Source organism: Macrobrachium nipponense, chromosome 13 (assembly GCF_015104395.2).
Source record: "Macrobrachium nipponense isolate FS-2020 chromosome 13, ASM1510439v2, whole genome shotgun sequence".
Classification (NCBI taxonomy): Eukaryota; Metazoa; Arthropoda; class Malacostraca; order Decapoda; family Palaemonidae; genus Macrobrachium; species Macrobrachium nipponense.
Window position 1 is genome coordinate 9,458,102 of NC_087206.1, and position 24,840 is coordinate 9,482,941.

General features: G+C 44.5%; 1 protein-coding gene and 1 long non-coding RNA gene across 4 annotated transcripts in view; one reads left to right on the forward strand and one right to left on the reverse strand.

Moving 5' to 3' along the window:
• The window catches only part of LOC135225629 (uncharacterized), a 58,493-nt gene extending 57,769 nt beyond the window's left edge, over positions 1 to 724 (forward strand). The window contains exon 5 of one of the 2 annotated variants that reach the window (XR_010317050.1): positions 632 to 724. The gene's annotated coding sequence lies outside the window, so the exon portion shown is untranslated. Of the gene's footprint in view, positions 1 to 565 lie in introns of both variants that reach the window. The other variant, XR_010317051.1, reaches the window with a different exon arrangement.
• Positions 725 to 13,302: 12,578 nt separating this feature from the next.
• The window catches only part of LOC135225633 (uncharacterized), a 66,938-nt gene continuing 55,400 nt past the window's right edge, over positions 13,303 to 24,840 (reverse strand). For both annotated transcript variants that reach the window (XR_010317053.1, XR_010317052.1), the window contains exon 4: positions 13,303 to 13,487. This is a non-coding gene — a long non-coding RNA (uncharacterized LOC135225633). The remainder of the gene's footprint in view (positions 13,488 to 24,840) is intronic.

The following is a 24,840-nucleotide window of genomic DNA, read 5'->3' on the forward strand; positions in this document are numbered from 1 at the left end:
CCATTTTGCTTTTATTATATTAATTATGGCTTACATAATAGCATATCATTGGCCTCAAAATTCCATCGCTCATAACAACAGCACCAAAGCAGTGGATATCACTGAAACAAACAGTACCTTTGAAAGTAACGTCATAAAAAGCAATGACTATCAACAGGACATTGTAACTTCACGTAAGGTATTCGTTGCGATTTTGCTGTTGGTTCTTCTCCTGTGGCAAATTGTACAGCTGCTCATTATGAAGTCTTGGAAGATCTACCTGCAAAATGTGAAGCGAATGAGCGAAGTCGTCACCTTTGTCCTGACTATTGTCCTCCTTTTTGTTCCTTGTGCTCAAAGTATGAAAATGGGTGTGGCTGCTTGGGTGGTCGTGCTCACTTCCTTGGAATTCATTCTGCAGCTGGGTCAACTCCCATTATTTTCAGTGTACATAACCATGTTTAATACAGTTGCCTGGAATTTCTTAAAATTCATCTCCCTTTTTTGCGAGCGTACTTTTTGCCTTTCAGTTTCAGTTTCTACATTCTCCTGTTCTCTTTCAGTGGAACATTTTCTTCTTTTACAGCATCCCTGCTGAAGATAGTCGTCATGACAACAGGAGAGCTTGAATATGGTGACTTGCCTATTTCAGATTCTGCCTCCCCTGAATTGCGTCGAAGCTGTTACTGGCCCTCTTCATCTTTCTTGGTTCTGTTAGTTCTGATGAACCTCCCTCAATGGCCTCGCCATCAGTGACATCCAGGACATCCAAAGGAGAGCTGAAATTATCAGCCGCAGAAATCTCATTGCCAAAAATGGATCAACTAGAAAAAGCATTTTACTGGGTAAGAACACTAGGAACCCAGTCAAGACTATTCTTGACTTTCTCTTCAACTTCACAAGGACCTTTCGACATTGCCTTCCACAGCATAAACTTCTGATCTACATCAGTAGAAACCCCATAGAATACTCTAATGGTAAGACACATGGAAAGTTTATCTGCCATTGCCATTCCTACACTGTTGAAGACAAGAACTTGGAATCTCTAAAGAGAATTGCCATGGACAAGAAAGAGAAAACTATAACTTAGAATGCAATAAAAAACAAAAATATAGAAAATGTGAATCTGATGCAGAAACAGAACTTGAAAAATGTATTGTTAAACTACAATAAAGTTTTGTACATACTTACCTGGCAGATATATACTTAGCTATAGTCTCCGACGTTCCCGACAGAATTTCAAATCTCGCGGCACACGCGACAGGTAGGTCAGGTGGTCTACTACCCGCCGCTGGGTGGCGGATGTACGAACCACTCCCGTAAGCTTGTCAGATTTTTCTCTTCCACCTGTCTCCTGAGGGGAGGCTGGGTGGGCCATTAATCGTATATATCTGCCAGGTAAGTATGTACAAAACTTTATTGTAGTTTAACAATATCATTTTTGTACATGAACTTCCCTGACAGAATATACTTAGCTGATTGGCACCCTTGGTGGAGGGTAAGAGACAGCTCAATAATACAGGTTAAGACGGGAAACAACTAATGTTGTAGGATATAAAAACCTTGGTTCTCACCTTTTCAGGATGAAGACTTCATAGATACTATCTCTGAGTCTGCATTGCCTGGAGAGCTACAGCTAGGACGTGACCTGATGCTGAAAGACTCTCGGATCTAACCACTGGGATATGTGATCCCCTATTGTGGTAGAATCCAAGTCGGATGCTGTTAGAGGGACCTTGTCCGCTTACCTAACAGATCCTTACCACTACCTCTGCAAGGAGCCAAAACCCACCAGACCACCTAACCAAAATACAAAGGGTTAATATTACGACAAAAAGAGGGTGCCTCCTGCAACCTCTTTCAGACAACCAAAAAACAACAATATAAAATATAGGGTAACATATAAAAAATTTACACAGGATAAGTTCAGCTCCCTGCCCCAGCACCGAATCCGCCGATACGAAAGGACCCAAGGCGAAGCATTTATCATATGTGATTTTTACATCACGTAGGTAGTGGTTTGCGAAAAACCGATTGGCATCTCCAAAAAGTCGCCTCCATCAAGTTCCGCACAGACATATTTTTTCTGAATGCAAGCGAAGTTGCGATGGCTCTCACCTCGTGAGCTTTCACTTTCAGTAGTCTAACAAACTGATCTTCCTTACAGGCAACATGTGCCTCTGTAATAAGGCTTCTCAGAAAAAAGGAAAGAGCATTCTTCGACATGGGCCGAGTGGGGTCCGTTTACGGAGCACCAAAGTACATCTTGATTAGCCTTAAGTGTTCCTTCCTCTTTAAGGAAATACTTCATATTCTCATAGGGGCAAAGAGTTCTTTCAGGCTCTTCCCCTACTAGAAAAGATAAAACTACGAACTTCAAAGCTCCTGGGCCAAGGGCGTGATGGTTTTCATTCTTTGCAAGGAAACTTGGAAGAAACGAACATACCATAGAATCTTCCTTAAACCCTACATTGCCCTCAATAGCTTGGAGCTCACTCACTCTTTTAGCTGTAGCTAGGGCCAAAAGGAAGATAGCCTTCTTCTTCGTCAAGTCCTTGAAAGAGGCTAAGCCAGGAGGTTCGAATCTAGACGATCCAAGGAATTGTAGGACTACGTCTAGATTCCAGTTCGGTACTACATGAGGACGCTTAATGGTTTCAAATGATCTAATAAGATCATGCAGGTCCTTATCATCGGATATATTTAAGCCTCTATGCCGAAATACCGCCGCCGCCAACATACTGCGGTATCCCTTAATAGTTGACACAACCAGATGACATTCTTCTTTGAGGAAAAATAAGGAAATCCGCAATTTGGGTCACAGAGGTACTGGAAGAGGAAATGTTCTTCCTCTTGCACCAACGTCTGAAGACATCCCACTTTGACTGGTATACACGCAAGGTGGAAGGTCTCCTCGCTCTTGCGATTGCTTTAGCAGCTGCTGCTGAAAAGCCTTTCGCTCTGACCAAACTTTGGACAGTCTGAAACCAGTCAGACTGAGAGCGAGGAGATTTTTGTGGTACCTGTCGAAGTGGGGTTGTCTGAGTAGATCGCTCCTTCGCGGGGGACGCGATCTTTGGAAGGTCCAGCCAATACCCATTCCAAGATACCTCTGTGAACCATTCTTGGGCCGGCCAAAAGGGAGCGATTAAGGTCATTCTCGTTGAATCGGACTCTACGAACTTCTTGATAGTTAGCCCCAGGATCTTGAAGGGGGGAAACGCGTAGACGTCGAGTCCTTCCAGTCTATGAAGAAGAGCATCTATTGCTACTGCCTCTGGATCCGATATCGGAGAGCAGTAAGGATCCAGCCTCTTGTCTTTGACGTGGCAAAGAGGTCTATGTGTGGCCTGCCCCATAACTTCCACAGGCTCTGGCATACATCCAGATGAAAGGGTCCACTCTGTGGGAAGGACCTGATCTTTCCTGCTGAGGAGATCTGCTCTTACATTCCTTTCTCCCTGCACGAACCTGGTGAGAAGCTTGATTCCTCTTTCTTCTGCCCACAGAAGAAGGTCTCTTGCTGTCTCGTACAGGGAGAAGGAATGCGTCCCCCCTGTTTCCTTGATGTATGCCAGAGCTGTAGTGTTGTCCGCGTTGACCTGCCACTACCGATCTTCTGCTTTGGGCTCGAAAGCCTTCAGAGCCAACCACACAGCCATCAACTCCTTTCTGTTGATGTGCCAGGCTACCTGGTCCCCCACCCAGGTACCTGACACTTCGTTGGTTCCCAGAGTTGCACCCCACCCCATGTCCGACGCCGTCGGAGAACAACACATGGTTGGGGGTCTGTGATGAAGAGACAGTTCCCCTTTCGCAAAGAGGTGGGATCTGTCCACCAGAGGATGTTTTCTTGATGTCCTGGGATAACGACAGGGAGAACGTCAAATCCTGAGAACGACGACTCCAATTCCGATGAAGAAAGAATTGGAGCGGTCTCAGGTGCAACCTTCCTAGGGAAACGAATTGCTCCAGAGAGGAGAGTGTCCCCAGCAGACTCCACTCCCTCACTGTGCATACTTCTTTCCCTAAGAAGGTTGTTACTCTCTCGAATCCTCGGGCTATCCTTTCCTGCGAGGGAAAAGCCCGAAAACTCAGAGAGTTCATCTGTATCCCGAGATACACACACTCTTGCTCGGGAATTAGTGATGACTTCTTGAAATTGACGAGAAGTCCCAAAGCCTTCGTCAATTCTTCTAAAGTTACTTGTAAGTCCTTCAAACAACGATCTCTGAATTGGCCCTTATTAGCCAATCGTCGAGGTACATGGATATCCTCACCCTTTTCAAATGAAGCCATTGAGCCACATTCCTCAAAATCCCCGTGAACACTTGAGGGCCGTCGAGAGGCCGAAACACAGAGCCCTGAACTGAAAAATTTTCCCCCCCATCATGAATCTGAGAAACTTCCTCGAGGAAGGATGGGATCGGTACGTGGAAGTAAGCGTCCTGAAAATCCAAGGAAACCATCCAGTCCCCTGGACGAAGCGCTGCCAGCACTGATGAAGGCGTTTCCATCGTGAACTTCTTCTTTTCTAACGAAGAGTTCAGGCGCTTACACCAACACCGGTCTCCATCCCCCTGAGGACTTCGGAACTAGGAAAGGCGGTTGTAGAAGCCCGATGAATGATGGTCTGTCACTAGTTCATAGCCCCCTTCTCCAGCATCTGATCTACTGCTAGATGGAGAGCTTGATCATGATGGGGTCTCTGTACCTGGCCGTCAGTTCCCTTGGGATGGTCGTCAAGGGAGGTCTTTCGACGAAAGGATGAGGTAACCTCTCCTCAAAATAGAAAAGGGTCCAAGGATCCGCCCCTTTTTGGGCCCAGACTTCTGCAAACTCTAAGAGTCTGGCGCCCACCGTTGTTTGAAGGACTTGCAAGTTATTTGGGGGAAGGGCTTTAACAGACTTGGCGAAAGTCTTACCCCTTCTTGAAGGTCTACGACCTCTAAACGTAGAGGTTCTTGATGAAGATGCCCCTCGAAAGGGTTCTCGAACACTTGCCTTTTCCTTCTTAGCCTTGGTAGGGAAGAAGGGCGAGGTTTTCTTGCCGACTGTGCCAAAAGGTCCTGGGTGGCTTTGGCGAAAGTGACCTCGAAATGTCCTGCACTCGATGTTCGGGAACAACTGAGTAGACAGAGGAGCAAACAGCAAAGAAGACCTCTGAGCATGGGAGACCGACTTCGTTAAGAAGGAACAGTAAACCGACCTCTTCTTCACGATGCCCGGATAAATGGGAGGCGATTTCACTCGCTCCGTCTCTTACTGACTTGTCCATACAGACAAAACACACATAAGATCATCTGGTGAAATTGACTCTGGCACTTCAATTTTCTTGGCTAGGACTCCCAACGACCAATCAAGGAAGTTAAATACTTTCTAGCACTCTAACATACCTTTGAGCAAATGATCCAATTCGTTCATTGCCCAAGTCGTCTTAGCGAAGTTAAGGGCAGTTTCCTTGTCGAATCTACCAGTGCCGAAAAATCCGAATCAGCCGAAGACGGTAGACCCATCCTAAGGGCTCTCCTGTTTCGTACCAGAAACCACGCGTCCTGATAACTTCGAAGGAGGAAAAGCGAACATCGTTTTCCCCGCTTCTTCTTTGGAAGCCATCAGAACCAAAACTCCTCAGTGCCTTCTTCATAGAAAGAGTTGGCTTCATCCTCACACAAGAAGAACTCTTCGCTGTTCTTCGCCGTTTGAAAAAAGTGAGTGAGGAGAAGGAGGAGCCGTAGGCGTAAGGAATCCCCAAAAACTTGTAAAAGTAGCTCTGTAAGCTTCTTGTAAGAAGAGACAGCAGCAGAAGTGTTCGGTTCCTCATCCGAACCTTCTAGGACGTCTTGTCGAGGCGAGCGCGGAAGATCCTTAGGTGACGAAGGGATCCTAGCAGAAGTTGAGCGAGAGGTTGGAGAACGCCCTCTCTTAGAAGAGTTCACATCCACTGGAGAACGATGAGAATCTGGGAAGTATACGATGAGACTCCCTCTTCGAGGTATACGGAATCTCAGCCGAAGGAGAGGTAGGGCTCCTACTCCGAGAATTTCTCGGAAACATCCGCAGGGCGCTTACGAGGAGGCGAGCGCCTACTATACTCTATGCACCTATCCTGGGCGAGCGGCTGCCAGGAGAAGAGCGCCTATCGAGAGCAGAGCGCTTGCGCGGCTCTCCATACCTGTCCAGTTGCGTACGATCAACGGAAGTTCGACTGGAAGGCGAATGCGCCTACTAGGAGAAGGCTGCTTGCGAGACTCTTGACGTCTAAACAAGAGGGTAACATTCAGGAGAAGGGCGCTTCAAAACTAACGAGCGCCTACTTGGAGAAGGGCGCTTCCGGGATTCCTGGTGCCTACCAAGAGACAACGGTCAGGAGAAGTGCGCCTAGAAGCGGGAGAGCGCCTACACGGAGAAGGGCGCTTGAAAGACTCTTGTTGTCTGCCCTTAGGAGAATAATCAGGAGTATGACGCCTTAAAAGAGACGAGCGCCTACTAGGAGAGCTATGTGCAGTAGGCTCTTGGCGCCTACCTTGCGGGGAGCGGCTAACAGTAGGCCGGTCTATCATGCACGGAGGCGACTCCTACCAGACTCTAGATGCCCGTCAGGCAGAGAAGTCACGATCCGATACTGCGAGGAGAGTGACATCTGGAAGAAGAACGCCTACTTGTATAAGGGCGCCTTCTATAATCTTGAGGCTGCTGAGGAGAAGTCTCGCGCGGGGTGGGAGTTGAAGAAATCGCGTGATGAGCAGGTGCAGTGCGCTTACCGGAAGCGGGAATCAATCTGGAGAAAAAACTTCTTTCTCCATAGAGCGTCCTACCGATGTTTGGCGCCTTGAAATTGAAAGAGAGCCAGGCGAGCGAGGGGCGCTCACGCGTGATAGGGCGCTCGCGAGCGAGGGCGCTCACGCGAGCCCCCACCTTCATACGAAACCTCCCCATATGAAGGAGAACGATCTCTGAAGAGCGGCGCCTAGATCTCTTGATCGGAAGAGAAACGTCCTTCTTCCTACGTGATCTAACTGCTAGAGAGTCTGCTAGCGCCGTGATCTGAGCTTGAAGTCCCGCGAGTACTCTCGTAGGAGAATCTTCTAATTCTTCTCGGCAAGGCAGGCGCGGAGCGCGAGAAGAAGAACGATCACAGGATTTCTTGTGTTTCTTCGCCTCCACCGACGATTCTTCCGGGAAAAACCTCCGGACTAGAAGCCAAAGGACTGCAGGGAGCCTTCCAAGCCCTCTTCACGGGCGCGACGCATCCGGGGAGTTCCAACCTCTCTTCGGAGAGGGAGACGACGAAGAGGAGAAGCATTGGCGTAGGAGCTCCTTCTTGTAGCGATCCGACGGCAGCCTGGGAGCGTACTTCAGGATCTGCCGAGGAGACGCCTGACCGGTGGGGGCTCTCCCTAGCCCTCCTGCGGCTTTCGACTTTCCTACTCCACTGGAACTGGGAGTCTGGAAGAGGTCTAGGCCTAGAGGCACTAAGGAGCCGGTCAGACGCACCCTCCACAACACTGGGGACACTGCACTGATCACTAACACTCTCCTTACCTTCCAACTGACGAATCTTCTGATCCACAGAACGATTCTTGGCTTTCAGAGCTGCGCCTCCGAAGGCGAATCTCCGGCTTCGGTGCGGGGAGCCGGGGCTTGCCAACTTGGGAAGAAGGTTCTAATTCTACGTTAGTACTATTAGGATCCCACATCCAAACTCACTCATTCTAGATCTGCTAGAACTTCTAGAGGAAGCCTTACGCACTCTATCACGTTCCAACTTCCTAACATAAGAAGAGAGAGCCTTATATTCTTCTTCATTCAATCCCGTTACATTCACTACAAGGGTTAGCAAACGCACAATCATTCCCCCTGCATTTCATGCAACCGTGTGGGGGTCTACCGAAGCTTTCGGCAACCTCACCTTACATCCTTCATTCACGCAAACCCTAAACAACACCGAAGTTTTAACTACCGATTCTAGATCAGACATCGTTAAAGAAAATCAAACTCAAAATCAAACCGGTCCACAATCAGCGTATGCAAGCCAAACAAAGCGAATACGTCACCAAAAGAAGTCCAAATTAACTCCATGCAAGCGGAGAATCGAAAACTATCGAGAGGAAACCGACAACAGTTGTTATCGTTCCCGCGACAGAGAAAAATCTGACAAGCTTACGGTGAGTGGTTCGTACATCCGCCACCCAGCGGCGGGTAATGGTAGACCACCTGACCTACCTGTCGCGTGTTGCCGCGAGATTTGAAATTCTGTCGGGAACGTCGGAGACTATAGCTAAGTATATATCTGTCAGGGAAGTTCATGTACAAAACAATGTGTCTACTAAGAAATAATGCGACAAAAAACTGTTGGCAGATAATGCCTACTTGTATACAAAAATACTTTACTCAGTAATATCAATGTAAAAAAAAATTGACCTTTGTAAGGTCATTCATTGACCCTTTATAAGATCAATGTAAACTCCTCAGATGATGAAACATTTTTTTTGTGATTCTGTAAAGTGTGGATTCTGATGCATTTACTAGTAATTTAGTATCACTTGACAAAAACTGGAATAAGTGTACGCTCACACTATACAACTGGTATGGGATTTACTAAATTCTCACACAAATGTAATTTGTCACCATTACAGTTTATGTACAACAAATAGCATTTATTTCATGGGAGGTACAGTACGTGGAAATTTTGAAGGCAGCTAAATTTACCTAACAAAATCTACTTAACACAAGTGCAGCATGCGATTTTGAAGTACAGCACTCATATTTAATGTTAAAATAAAAAAATATATTACTTTTAAATATGGCTCATTGCCTACCACCTTCTGATCATGCTGCTAACACTGCCACTAACTAGATCTACATTCTCCCAAATAACTTCTGCTCTGATGGGAGATTAAGTTCTTTGAGTCACCAAGAATTTTCTGGCTACTTATGCTTCCCCACTAAATTTAACACATTTGGTTGTGATATTACTTTTCCTCCAGATGAAGAGGACACATCTCAGAAGTATTCATTTTCCATTCGTTCTGGAACCCAGTAAATTACCCTTGGTATGAAAATCCTTCCATCTCTTTTTGCCTTCATTTATCAAAGCAAATGGAGACGTCATTCAGGACCTAGGTAAATTTTTCAATATTTCTGTCTCCAGCTAACCAAGGCGCTTAATGTTAAACCACAAATATTTCTGTGCCTTTTTTAAGATGGAAACAAAACTTCAAGGAACTTAATGTGTGATATTCACACTTATAAAATGTAGTATTTAAGCTGGTCAGTGGGTGGATAAGGAAAAAAGTTTAGGGTGGTAGACTTGGTATATGGATTTCCAAACAAAAGCCCACGAAAGGTCATAAGAGACTTGATGGGATGAGGCAAAAGTGTCAGCAGCAGAGATGTTCAGGTTGAGACTGACTGAAGAGAAACAGTTCTTGAACCAACTAGTAACAAAAGTTATTTGCTGAGTTCCAGAGAATAGAAAGCTAATTCCATAGTATGTGCATTCTCCAATTAAGGGAATTACTGCATTAAGGACAGGACTACCAGAGAAAAACCGATGTAACTTTTAAAAACTTGGTAATCTGAACAATGGTTTTCTGCTATAGAGAAGATTGGTTCTGTCATGATCATGAACCTGGCCGGCGGTCAACCACTCAGATCTACGATCAAGTTCTTTAAGGCAATCGTTTCATGGTTTGTAACTGAGTGAACCCATATATAAATAGAGTATGTATGAGTGTTATAGATGTATTATTTAAAAATGGTGTGTTTAATTGTAAATGTCCATATAAAAACTACCTGTCAAACCTGTACATATTTAGAAGATATAGTATGATAATTTAACTTTTGTAACTTTATATTGTATTAAATATATAAGTGTTGTACTGCATTTGCTTTACTTACTTACCCCCTGATAGATTATTTCAAATAGTTTGCTCTTGACAAATAATATGTTATGATCAAAATTATGCTTGTTAAAGTTTATCCATATCTCCAAGTCTAATTTCTAAATTCACAAGTAGGTAACCTAAAAGCTTTATTTTGTAAGCAAGTATAAAGATGGTATTCATTTGTAAATATACTTGCAAAATTCATGAAAAGATTTTTACACAAAATTCACTGTTGAAAAGCTACCTACTCGATCATGCAGGTACCAGCATATCTGCTAGATGAAATAAGTATCATTAAATTCAGAGTGGTCAGTTTTACTTCAGTATTATATTCAAAAGTATATATACATATGCTATTTACTTATAATATTTCTTTCTCAAGTCATTAATAAACAGAGGTAAGTTGACTTGAGTTTTACTGCTTCTATATGAAAGCATTTTTCTGTTTATAGGCAGTGAATTATTGGTAGACTCACTATTATTTTTGCCTTGAACACTACATAGGCAAAGAACAAGAATACCTGAACACATACCACACATTTGTTCAGAGGAAAAAATTCTGTTACTGAGAGGAATACTTCATTTAGTATGGACATCCTTCCATTTACTACATGGCTTGTTCTCCCAAGCAGTTTCAGCAAAAAATGAAGACAGTTACCCTGAAACAGTATATGATAATATGACATAGAGGCTGAACGCAATTCAATACTGTACACTTTTAGAATGCACAAGTACGGTACATGGTATACATGGTATATAAAATTTCAGTTTACCGATCAACATGAGGATATAAAAAATACATTATCTGTCACATCAATAGCAGAAATTACAGGGCAAAACAAAGAAATAATACCATATGTAAGTAATATGGTTTTTTTTACATCATATGGACACATGATGCAAGTCAACCACACACACTTGAGAAAATCTGCCCGGTATAAGGACTGACAGACAGACTTAGTTACAGTAGAAAGGCAATTGCTCCTACAATCTACTAAAAATCACTGACTTGCAGTGCTACGCCAGCAGTTAACAATAATCATGAATTATTTTTTTTTATCCTTGTCAAAGAGAGCCAGATACAGACACCACCCTACTTAAGAAAATTCAAATTATTACCATTCAAACACAAACAAATGGGATCACAAATTATTTATATATCACTATATGTACAGTGTATTGCATTTTAGGATGGAAAAATGTACAGTAATGTGATAATTTTATATCATGCTGTACTCAAATAGGCATGAAAAGTACAGTAACCAACTTACAAACTACTCAACATACAAATGGTCAACCGGAACTTGACTCATAAGTAGAGTGGTGTTTGTAGGTGTTAGTACTGCATTCCTAAAATACTGATATGATTCTCAGTGTTCTCCTTAGAAATTGAAAACAAAACATGGGAAATCAAAAAATGTTTCCCACCAGCAGTATTTGACATAAAAATTTGTAATGCCACATTGACCAGATCTGGGAATGGCATAGTTGCCGGGGTATGAGACTGCATTCCAGACTCAAATGTGCTAGTAAAATTGGTAACATGCTGTCTCATAATCTTGCAGGGCGGCGTTTGCCTCCCGCCGGGGGCAAATAAGTGAGGGTGTCTACCAGTGGTTACCACGAGTGACGTCATGGTGGGGAGTTGGGGTTACATGTGCCCGAGAAGCAATAGCTTGGAGGAGGACTGAAACTGGCAACTTTGACCTCTACTTTTAAAACAAACATTCTATTGATTAGCAGATCTCATACAGATCTCCCACCTCACCCTCATCTTCAGGTGGATGGAACTTTGCTGAATGATTCTGAAGTTTTAACTTTTCTAGGTGTAACTTTTGACTTACACCTAACTTTAGAAAAGCATCTACGTAATGAAAATTTCAGCACAGGCCGCACAAAAGTTAGATGCTGTTCGTAAGGCCTCATATACTTATAAGTGATAAAATCAATGCAACCTGCTTAAGGTCACTTGTACCTCCTTTATCAGCATACTGTTCTCCAGTGTGGATGTCTGGTTGCCTTTTGTAAGAGATTTATCTCTTCTAGATAAGAGTACTTCATGGTAGTAGGTTTCTGTTTCCTAATAACAGCAGTTTTGAATTGGACCACTGACCGTCTCTTGTGTCACATTTTCATTAGTTGGATTTCAATACAGGAGCAACCAGATTCGCTGAACAGCAGCACCAATATGCAGTAAATGAGCCTAGCTGCCGAATTTCTCAGTTACAGGTCCTTTATTCCTCACACCGTTGGACTGTGGAACAGCCTCCCAGAGGATGTCATGCAATTGGAACTTCAAAAGTACAAGGAAAATTGCAATGCAATATATTACCGTAATGCTATTCTTATCGCATTTTGATACTTTTTTTTTCTATTTACATATTTAATATTTTTTTTGTTTTTATAAGTGGGATCTCTTCTTTCTGTATTTCACTCTACTTCAACTTAATTCCTCCTAATAAACACAATATTCTTTGGAAGATTGAATTTCAAGTCAATGTTCCCTGTGGGCTTGTTCCCTATGAATTGGTTTCATCTACTGAATAATAATAATAATAATAATAATAATAATAATAATAATAATAATAATAATAATAATAATTATAATTATTATAATAATAATTGAATGGCAATGCACCACTTTCTTTTCTAAAAGGACTTAACCCCATGTTTGTAAAACATTACGTACAATATATTATGTCCACCTAATCAAGCCTTTTCCATACCATATCCTGGAAGATATTATTATTGCCAGCATAAATGGTCCTTGCATTAGTCACTGTATGAAAGAAAATGAATATATTATGATCACTGAAGGATTAACATTTATTGTATGAAAGCAAAAGAATTTCATCATCATTGAAAGATTAACATATACAAAAAAAATATTTTATAAATGATATTCGTAAATTGTCAGTATAAAATTCAATGTCTGATTTCGTAACTGATAATACATACTGGAATATTGTACTGTAATAACAGTCTAAATAACTGATTATGAAAATGAAGATTACCTATTATATGAACCAATAATGTTCACATTTTATTGCAGTACTGTAATAATAGTCTAAACAACACATTATGAATCTGAAGACTTCTCATTATATGCATAAAAATATTCACATTTTATGCACTTGACCCAACATGGAACAGGAGTACGTGAACACTAAAAACAAAATTGGCATGCACTTTGTAAAATAGGAAAGCAATACTGTGTATATTACCGGTTATTTCACACAAATCAGTGCATTTAACAATGTATCCTTCCAGTAACATTTAATGTTGAATTATACCCCATCAGTGAATGTGGTTTCAAACTAAAACAAACAGCAATACCTCACTGAGCAAGTCATTAACCTGCAAAGTTTAAATGAAAAAATAATCTATTTTTGTGGTTATTTGAAAAAATATATATTTAACAATTTATTAAAAAAAAACTCACTGCTGAATTAGGTATCATGTGCACCAACAAATGGAATAAACAGAAAAATGATAACTTTTATAAAATTACAGTATTGTAACAAAGATGTAGAGCAAAGAAAGTAACAAAACTATCTCGTTTTGGCTAAAATGCAAGCAGCTCACGACCCATCCACATTCCCAAGTTACCAGATGATGCTGAAAAAAACAAAGGATAATAATTAATAATACTGTAATGATAATAATCAAATAGCCATGTAAAGTTACCTTATGTTAAAAATATGAAAATACAGTAAAAGAGAAAACATGGAAAGTACATAACTATAACACTGACAAATCAGAAACAACAGCTGATTTTACTTTTCTTGTTCAAATAAAGATCAATAGTACTGTATAAGATTTAAGTAGGAATTATATCATAATCAGTCCATAACCAGCCGACAGATATAGTCTTTTGGAGGCAAATTTCTTTCACACTACATATTTGGCAGTACCTAATGTCAAAAGCTGTCAGAGATTTCATCCCAACCCCAGAATATGCATATCAGTCCAACATGACTGTAATTTGCCAGACCTTGGACAAAATTTCCAGTTTGTTTTCTTATCTCCTCTCTCATTTGGCCCCTTAGGATTTGCAAGTGCCATACAGTAATTTTTGTGTATCTGCAAGCATGTTCACAATCATATTTTTTTTTTATTCTGGTAACTTTATTTTCATGTATGATAGGTAATTCCTTAACCACTTGTGGAGAGGTAACATACATATATGTTTACATATACAGTGGCACCTCAACATACGAAAGGCTCAACTTACGAAAAACTTGAGATATGAAAGCAAATACGAAGATTTTTTTGGCTCTACATACGAAAATAGTTCAAGTTACGAAAGGTTGTTGCTGTAAAGTCCCAAGATTCGCCCGGACCACCGAGAACAATTTTAAAACTCGCGTGCCGCCAACTGAGTAAACTCGCCACCATCCTCCCGCTCTCCCATTTGGTTCCTTGACTGCTAGTCACCGCTGTAAGATCCTGCTCTCCTATTGGTCAGCATCTACACCATGTGCTCTATGTATTCTATTGGTAAAAGGATGCTGTAAATTGAAAAACTTATTCATGCAATACATTTAATAAAAAAAAAATTAGGTAAAGATAGAATAAAGAATAGAAATGAATGGTTATTATACTGTTTGGTAGTTTCAGTAGTTGAAGATAGATAATGAAATTGATTACTGTACGCACTGTGTGCTAGGTGAAAAGTGGTTGCTTGGCGATCGTTCAGTACTCGTAAGTGTGAATGTTAAACTAAAAGGTTGGAAGCTTTTTTTTTTTTTTGATTGTTTATTATAGTTAATGGTTACTTAATAATTTATTTGAAATGAGTACATGCAATACATTTAATCAAAAAAATTGTGAATTAGATATCATAAAATATAAAATAAATCATACTGAACAATAATCTTAAGCCAACAAAATACGTACTGTATTTTATAGAATTCTTCTTCTGTTTTAATATTACATGTTTCATTATAGCTGTCAGTAACTCGGTATCTCCATTAGGTAAAGATAGAATAAAGAATAGAAATGAATGGTTATTATACTGTTTGGTAGTTTCATTAGATGAAGAGAGATAATGAAAATATGGCAATTTGTCCAAAATTGCATTTTTCCTAACTATACAAACCTGAGGTCCTTTACAATAGGAAGGTAACTAGCGGCAGCTGGAACGGTCGTAAGCTTCGAACAAGGGAGTTCGGTAGTTAACTGCTTGTCCGACAGTGCGCTCGCCGCGCGACTGGGAGGTGAAGAATCACTTTTGCTTTAGGCCCAGGAAAAACGCAGAGTGAGGGGTGACATGAGGTGGGACTATGTGTAAAGGACCTCAGGTTTGTATGTATAGTTAGGAAAAATGCAATTTTGGACAAATTGCCATTTGTTCCGATACGTAATACAAACCATCAGTCCTTTACAATAGGAAGACTCACTTCTCGGTGGGAGGAATCTGAGTCTTAAGAACAGACTGGTGTTCGCCCAACCTTGGATTCCCTCCCTGGTCATAAGAGCAGAGGGAGGGATCCTAGCCTCTGCCCAATTGATCGGGGTATGTACCGCAGGATCAATGGACAGACCTCTGGACCCAAGTAATAAGAGGGAGGCAAGCGTACCTCTTAAAACTAGCAAGCAAGAACTTGTTCCTATTGCAAGAGGCAATATAAAGTCATGGGTTTGTCTCTTGTTGGCTTCCACTTTCCCCCCCTTGTTGGGGGAAGTGGTGGATATTCGCTCCTATCCCTAATGAAAGGGATAGGATGGGGCTCGGTCGAGTAGCATACCTGCATCTCATCCTGCTCCAGCGAAGTGACGACCGTGTCCCTCTGCCCTCAGGTAGAGGGGGGAGAAAAAGATGGGGAAGAGAAGCCAGTCACACTCTCATTCACTCATCCATTCATGCAGTCACACCAGGATTCAATGCTGTTCTGTCCGCTCGGGTGCGGTGGGTAGCTACACAATGTTGAGCAGCCACCACGGGTCCCAAGGGAAAAGTGTCCAAGGACCTGTGGGCAATATCACGAAGGTAGAAGGAGGTGAAGGTGGTCTGGTTAGACCAGACCCCTGCCTTCAGGACCTGCGCCACGGAGAAGTTCTTGCGGAACGCAAGGGAAGAACCAATACCTCTGACTTCGTGGGCTCTCGGACGAAGGGTACGGATGTCGTCGGTACCATCAGCTTCGTACGCCATCCTGATTACCTCATGTAGCCAGAAAGAAAGTGTGTTCTTGGATACTTCTTTCTTGGTCACCCCGGTGCTAACAAAGAGGCGTCGACACTCAGGCCTGAGGTGCCGAGTTCTCTTCAGATAGCGCCGTAGCGCCCTCACAGGACAAAGCACCATCTCATCCGTATCATTGTCGGTGAAATCCATTAGGGTGGGGATTGTGAAAGACTCGAACTGATCGTCAGGGACCGACGGATTCAGAGTCTTAGCTACGAAGTTCGGGACGAAATCGAGCGTCACAGATCCCCATCCCCTGGTATGTTTTACGACGAAGGAAAGACCATGAAGTTCCCCTACTCTCTTTGCCGATGCCAGGGCCAGCAAGAAGAGGGTCATGAGGGTCAGATCCCTGTCTGACGACTCTTGGAGTGGCTCTAAGGGTCTTCGAGTCAGGCTCCTAAGGAAGAGAGTGACATCCCACCCCTGGGGCCTGAGTTCCCTGGGTGGGCAAGACCTCTCAAAGCTCCTCATAAGCAAGGAGATCTCGAACGAGTCTGAGATATCCACTCCCCTCAGTTTCAGGACCAGGGCCAAGTGATAAGGAGGGGATACCCCTCGCGCGTAGCGGGCGGGGAGAGCCCCACCCCGAACGAACGGAAGACCCCGAATACAATTGAACGTCGGGGTATCTCACCCCCTCTTCTACGCTCACAGATCGGGCGAAGAAAAGGACTGAGAAACCCGCCCCCAAAGGGGAAGGCGCCATACGTGGGTGCTGAGCCGGGGGCAGGAAGGAAGACTGTAACCATAGGAGTCGCTGGAGAGTTTTCCGACGACTCCTTGGCAGGCTTACGCTTCTTCCTCCTACCCTCGTACAGCACCCACTGCACCTCCGACCAATTTATGCATACATTACAGGCTCGGCCCGAGAGCATTCACGCCCCCGCCACCGAGCACAATACACATGAGGATCTACCTCGGGAAAGGAGCGAAAGACCCCACACTTACGGTCCTCCACACCAGGGCAAACTGTGCGGCTGATGGAAGGGCGAGGGGACAGCTCCATTTCACGAGATTCCATAATAATGAAAGTAATAAGAAAGTCACACGTACTTACAATAATCTTTCACTACACTGACAAACCAAGTTGAAGAAACACAACCCAAGCATACGACGATGAAGCTTGCAGACAGCGATGACGAACACGTCCTCCACCAACACGGCCGAAAGCAAAAGTGATTCTTCACCTCCCAGTCGTGCGGCGCGCACTGTCGGACAAGCAGTTAACTACCGAACTCCCTTGTTCGAAGCTTACGACCGTTCCAGCTGCCACTAGTTACCTTCCTATTGTAAAGGACCGATGGTTTGTATTACGTATCAGAACAATTATGACTTACTGTGTGCTAGGAAAAGTGGTTACTTGGCGATCGTTCGGTACTCATAAGTGCTGAATGTAAACAAAAGGTTGGAAGGTTTTTTTTTTTTGTTCGTTTGTTTATTATAGTTAATGATTAATTAATAATTATTTGTATTTGAAATGAGCACATACTGATTATTTATACATTTTATTGGCATATTCTAAGCTTTTAGCTTCTTAGGTTTAGATGTCATAATCATAGACTAGGCTGCAGTAGCAATTGCTAACATAGGCTAGGCTTATTGCTAAGGGACATATGCTACAGTCCTAATATATGCAGTAAAAAAGGGGTTGAACATTACATGCAGTTGAATATTACTCAAGTATGTACAGTTCTTTGCCTTTTGGAGTCATATTTCTTCCGTCGGATCGGCGTCGTAACCCTAGAACATGTGTTGTAAGCCTGGAAATATAATTTATTAGGGTGTTTTTGTAGGGCTTGGAATGGATTAGGCATTTTACATGTAAAATGCGGTTCAAGATACGAAAAGCTCATGATACAAAGGCCGCCTCTGAATGGATTAATTTCGTATGTCGAGGTACCACTGTACGTAGCTTTATGGTAAAGTACAGGTAGCATACATATATATGTTCAAGAATGTGTGACATACAGTTTGAACGAATTTTGCTGGGAAAATGCCACTTATCACAATTGGCAACTCTTCAGATTGCAGTACATGAGTCAGAGTGGGCTGAGATAGATTCAGTCTTGTTTGAGGGGGTAAAGGTGAAAGTTGTCGCAACTTCCCATCTAATGATACGTTGTAAATATTTTATGATAATTATAAGTACTCAGAATTTGTTAATGCAAAATTTTAGTTCTTATCTGTTATGATACTGTGTGAGCTGTAATATGATATTGTTATTTTACAATAAAGTTTTGTACATACTTACCTGGCAGATATATACTTAGCTTACGTCTCTGACGTCACGACAGAATTCAAAACTCGCGGCAAATGCGACAGGTAGGTCAGGTGATCTACCCCACCCGCCGCTGGGTTGGGTGGCAGGTGTCTGAACCAATCCCCCTTTCCAGTCATAATTTTTCTTCCACCTGTCTCCTGAGGGGAGGCTGGGAGGGCCATCAATCGTATATATCTGCCAGGTAAGTATGTACAAAACTTTATTGTAAAATAACAATATCATTTTTGTACATGAACTTTCCTGCCAGATATATACTTAGCTGATTGACACCCTTGGTGGAGGGAAAAAGACAGAGGTAACAAGGAAAAAGGGGAAACAACATCTGTTGTAGGATACTAACAACCTTGGTTCTTACCTGATAAGGCTGAAGACTTCATAGTTACTGTCTATTAGTCTGCAAAGCCTGAAGAGCTACAGCGAGGGCGTGACCTACAGCTGAAAAGACTCTTTGGGTCTACCGAAGGGATTTGATATCCACTTACTCAGTAGAATCCAAGTCGGATCATGTCAATGGGGATTCGCCCTCTTAAATGACAGAGCCTGACCACTACCAATGCAGGGAGCTCTAGCACGAACAGATCACCTAACCATTCTAAATGGTTAGCAATACGAATAGAAAGAGATGCCTACCCGCATCCTCTTTCAAACAACCATAAAAACACAACACAAACAATAGGGGAAAAAATTTACAAAGGATATGCTTCAGCTCCCTGCCCCAGCACCGAATCCGCCGATACATACGGGCCTAACGCGAAGCACTTCTCGTAAGTAATCTTGACGTCTCTAAGGTAGTGGTTCGTGAATACTGAATTGCATCTCCAGAATGTTGCTTTCATCAGATTCTGGAGTGACATATTCTTGTTGAAAGCCAAGGACGTCGCAATGGCTCTTACCCTCGTGAGCCTTGACTTTCAAAAGCTTGAAGTGATCCTCACCGCAAGCCAAATGTGCTTCCTTCACGAGGCTTCTAATAAAGAAGGACAAAGCATTTTTAGACAATGGTCTACTGGGATCCTTAACAGAGCACCAAAGTCTGTTCCTTAATGCCTTAAGAGACTTCTTCCTCTGGAGGTAGTATCTTAAAGTCCTCACAGGGGCAAAGAGTTCTTTCTGGCTCTTCCCCTACCAGGGGGAGCTAAGCCTGGAACCTCAAAAACTCCTTGGCCAAGGATTTGAGGGGTTCTCGTTCTTAGCTAGAAAAGAAGGAAGGAAGGAACAAGGTCACGGAATCTCCTTTGAAACCTACCCTTCCTTCTAGAGCATGAAGCTCACTAACTTCTGGCAGATGCTAAAGCCAAAAGAAACAGAGCCTTCTTCGTAAGATCCTTGAAAGAAGATGACTGGGGAGGTTCGAACTTCGAGGACCTCAGGAAACGAAGAACCACGTCCAGGTTCCAGCTCGGAATTTGAGACGAGGGTTTCTTGCAAGTTTCAAAAGATCTTAGCAGATCATGTAGATCTTTGTTGTTGGAGATATCTAAATTCCTGTGCCTAAACACAGCTGCTAACATGCTCCGATATCCTTTGATGGTCGAAACTGCAAGACCACATTTTTCCCTGAGAAAAACCAGGAAATCTGCGATTTGGGTCACAGAGTACTAAGAAGAGGAAAGCTTCTGGTTTCTGCACCAACGGCGAAAGACGTCCCACTTCGACTGGTAGACACTAAGGGTAGAGGGCCTTCTAGCTGATGCGATAGCCTTCGCTGCCTTAGCTGAAAACCCTTCGCTCTGACAAGACTTTTGACAGTCGAAAGCCAGTCAGATTGAGAGCGGGGAGGTTTCTGTGATACCTGTCGAAGTGGGGTTGTCTGAGCAGATCTACTCTTTGTGGAAGAGCTCTTGGAAAGTCCACTAGCCATTCCAGTACCTCTGTGAACCAATCTTGGGCCGGCCAGAATGGAGCTTACCAGCGTCATCCTTGTCGCTTCCGAGGCCGCAAACTTTCTGAGTGTTTGACTCAGAATCTTGAATGGAGGAAAAGCATAGACGTCCAGACCTCGCCAGTCTAGGAGGAAAGCATCGACTGACACTGCTCCTGGGTCCGAGATCGGGGAGCAGTAGAGGTCTATTCTCTTGTTCTTTGCTGTCGCAAAAAGGTCTATGATGAGGTCTGCCCCATAACCTCCACAGGTCCTGGCAAACTTCTGAGTGCAGAGTCCACTCCGAGGGGAGCACTTGATTCCTCCTGCTCAGGAGATCGGCTCTGACATTCCTTTCTCCCTGTACGAACCTGGTGAGGAGAACAATCTTCCTTGCCTGAGACCACAACAGCAAGTCCTTCGCTGTTTCGTACAGGGAGAAAGAGTGTGTCCCCCCCTGCTTTCTTATGTAAGCCAAGCTGTGGTGTTGTCCGAGTTGACCTGAACTATAGCATTTCGGACGTGGGGCTCGAAGGCTTTTAAACGCCAACCACACTGCCATCAACTCTTTGTTGTTGATGTGCCAGGACACCTGTTCCCCCTCCCAGGTGCCTGACATTTCTCTTGACCCTAGGGTCGCACCCCCAACCCGTCTCCGACGCGTCGGAAAACAATACTTGGTTCGGGTTTGGCATGTACAGAGACAGACCTTCTGCAAATCGGAGAGGATCTGTCCACCACAGAAGGTCCTTCTTGATTCCTTTGATATCCTGAAGGAGAATTCCAGGTCTAGAGAGAGACACCTCCAGTTCCGGTAAAGGAAGAATTGGAGAGGTCTGAGATGCAACCTCCTAGAGAAAACGAATTGCTCCAGCGAGGAAAGTGTCCCCAACAGACTCATCCACTCCCTCGCTGTGCATGCATCTTTCTCTAGGAAGGTCGTTAGTTTCTCTTGGCAACGAGCAATCCTCTCTGGTGACGGATATGCCCGAAAATCCGGAGAAACCATCCGAATCCCCAGATATATCAGCTCTTGACTGGGGATTAATTGTGACTTCTGGAAGTTCACCAGAAGCCCAACGAACTTGCTAAAGTCAGTGTCTTTTGTAGGTCCTCCAGACATCTTTCTTGTGAGCTTGCTCTGATCAGCCAATCGTCTAGATAGAGAGATCAGCCTCACTCCCTCCAAATGTAGCCACTGCGCTACATTCTTCATTAAACCCGTGAAAACTTGAGGGGCTGTCGAAAGGCCGAAGCACAAGGCCCTGAATTGGAAGATCTTCCCTCCCATCATGAATCTTAGAAACTTCCGTGAAGAAGGATGGATAGGCACATGGAAGTAAGCGTCCTGAAGATCTAGGGACACCATCCAGTCCCCTGGACGAAGTAGCCGCCCAACACTGAAGAAGTTGTCTCCATGGCGAACTTCCTTTTTTCTACGAAGACATTCAGGGCGCTTACATCCAAAACCGGTCTCCATCCTCCTGAGCTCTTGGGAACTAGGAACAGTCTGTTGTAAAAACCCGCAGAATGAGGATCTTTCACTAGTTCATATCGCCTCCTTCTCCAGCATAAGATTCTACTGCTAGAGAGAGGGATTGATGCAATGATGGGGTCCTTGTAACTTTGGCTACCAACTCCCTCGGAGTCGTCGTCAACGGAGGTCTTGATAAGAAGGGAATGAGGTAGCCTTTGCGGACAATCGAGAGTGGACCAGTTGTCCGCCCCTTTCTGGGCCCGAGCGCCTCGGCAAACTTTCAGAAGTTTGGCACCCACTTGATGTCTGGAGGACTTGAATCCTACTTCTTCCCTCTGATGGATCTAGAGAAGGTCTTCCCTCGTTTAGTGGGTCTAGATCCTCTAGAGAGGAAGAAGCTCTGGCAGGAGGGACTCCTCGAAAGGGCTCCTGCCTAAACTGGAGTCTCTCTCTTGGTTTTAGCTTGGAAAGAAGAGTGAGGCTTCCTGGTAGACTGCGGGCTAGCATGTCCTGTGTAGCCTTAGCTGAAAGGGCACAAGAAACATCCTGAACGATCTTCTTAGGGAAGAGTTGAGGAGAGAGCTGAGAATACAGGAGAGAGGCTCTCTGAGCATGCGATACTGATTTCGTCAGGAACGAACAGTACACAGATCTCTTCTTGATCACTCCCGCTCCGAAAAGTGAAGCTATTCACTCGATCCATCCCTCACTGCCTGTCCATACACGTGAGAACACTGATAAGATCCTCAGGAGAAATGGAATCCGGGCGGGTCTGCGTCTTCTTGGCCAAAACGCCCAAAGACCAGTCTAGGAAGTTAAACACCTCCAGGACTCGGAACATTCCCTTCAACAGGTGGTCAAGCTCATTCATCCCCCATGTCGTCTTAGCAGAACATGAGGGCAGAGCGTCGAGAGGAATCCACCAGTGAAGAGAAGTCCGAGTCTGCCGAGGATGGAAGAACGAGGCCCAAGGGTTCTCCCAGATATTCATACCAGAATCCTAGTTTCCCAGTAAGCTTAGAAGGAGGGAAAAGAGAACACCGTCTTCCTTTCTCTTCCTGCGAAAGAAGCCACTCACCAAAACCTCTAAGCGCCTTCTTCATGGAGATTGCAGGCTTCATCCTGACACAGGATGAAACCTTCGAAGTTTTCGAAGTCGAAAATAACGAAAGAGGCGTATGCGGGCGGGGGCGCAGGAGAAAGGGCGTCTCCAAATTCCTGAAGCAACAGGTCCGTCAACCGCTTGTATGAAGAAACGGAGGAATCCTTAGGAATTTCTTCTTCCGAGGGATCCGTTCTTCTTCCGCCGAAAGATCCTCACGATCTTACGATGAAAAGGCTGTCTTGTCCTCAGCCGAGAGTCCATCCTTGAAGAATGTCTGGAAGAACTCTGACATCTAACCGGGAAGTTATAACTTCGTTGAGCTTCTGCCTGAAAACTCCTTCTTGTCAGGATGAGGGCGCATTCTAGGCTCGTGCGCCTAACGAACGCAGGGCGAAAAATCTGGCGAAGAGCGCCTATCAGGCGAAAGAGAAGAGCTATTAGGCGAAGAGCGCCTATTAGGCGAAGAGCGCCTATTAGGCGAAAAGCGTCTATCAGGACTCCTGGCGCCTGTCTAAAGGAGAGCGGCTGCCTGGCGAAGAGCGCCTGTCCTGCGGGAAGCGATTATCAGGCTCTTGGCGCCTGCTGCGAGGAGAGCGAATCTCTGGCGACGAGCGCCTACAGGCGAGCAAGCGTCGACCGATTCCCTGCGCCTAACTCGAGGAGAGCGAAAAATCGGGAGAAGAGCGCCTTGAAGGAGAAGAGCGCCTACCAGGCTCCTTGGTGCATGCTAAGCGAAGGGCGGCTGACAGGAGAAGAGCGCCTGTCTACCAAAGGGCGTGGTCACAGGAGAGCGAAAGCCTGAAGGAGAGCGGCTACCATGAGAAAAACGCCTACCAGGCTCCTGGCGTCTGCCAGCGGGAGAGATCCTGTCTCGAGACGAGCGCCTGTCAGGAGAGGCTCGTCTACGGGAAGCATGCCCCTTGTCCGACGGAGAATAAAGAGAAAAGAGAAACGATGTCCGCAGGAGAGCGCCTCGTACTACGATCCACTCCTGGAGACGAGGGCAGTTACTGACGAATAGCGTAAGCCTGGAGAAGAGCGCCTGGACTTCTTTACCGGGAGCGAGACGTCCTTCCTACGACCAGCATTCACAATCAAGGAGTCAGCCAGAGCCGTAAATCTGCGCCTGCAGACTAGCCAACACAGTGTAGGAGACTTAACAAAGTCCTTCACGGGAGACGCAGCTCGATCCTTACTAGGAGAGCGAAACTCCAAAGAAATCCTCGGTTTCTTGACATCCAATCCAGGATTTTCCGAAAAAACTTCAGGGCTGGAGGGAGAGCGCGGGAAGAAGCCTGCCAGGCTCTCTTCGACGGCAGAGAAGCTTCCGAGGAGCTCCAACCACGTTTGGGGCGAAGGAGAAGGCGACGACGAGAAGCATTGCCGTAAGACTTCTCTCTTGGCGCGATCCAAGGTAGCCTGGGGATCGAACATCAGGCGCTACCGAGGGGACGCCATGACCGGTGGGGGTTCTCCTAACCTTCCTCGCGGCTTTCGACTTTCCTCCTCCACTGGGTCTGGGAGTCTGGAAGAGGGTCTAGGCCTAGAAGCATTAGGGAGCCGATCAGACGCACCCTCCACTCAACTGGGATCACTGCACAAATTGCTATCACCTCTTACCTTCTAGCACTTTAATTTGTTTTCAGCTCCATGCTGCGAATAGTGGCTCTCATAGTGTCCACCTCCGAAGGCGCATCTTCGGGTTCGGTGCAGGAAGCAGGGGCTGAAACTGGTAAAGGCGCTACGTCTACAACAGGGTTATCAACTTCAAACTCGCTAGCGCGAGACCTACTAGAACTCCTAGATGAAGCTTTCCTAACCTTGTCCTTCTCAAGCTTTCTTACATAAGAAGAAAGCGCCTTCCATTCTTCTTCATTCAAATTACCACATTCATTACAAGGGTTAATAAATGAGCAGTCATTCCCCTACACCTCATGCATACTGTGTGAGGGTCTACCGCAGCTTTCGGTAGCCTCACCTTACAATCGGTAACAGAACAAACTCTGAACATAGTTGATTTCTTAATTTCCAAATCAGACATAATGAAATTCCAA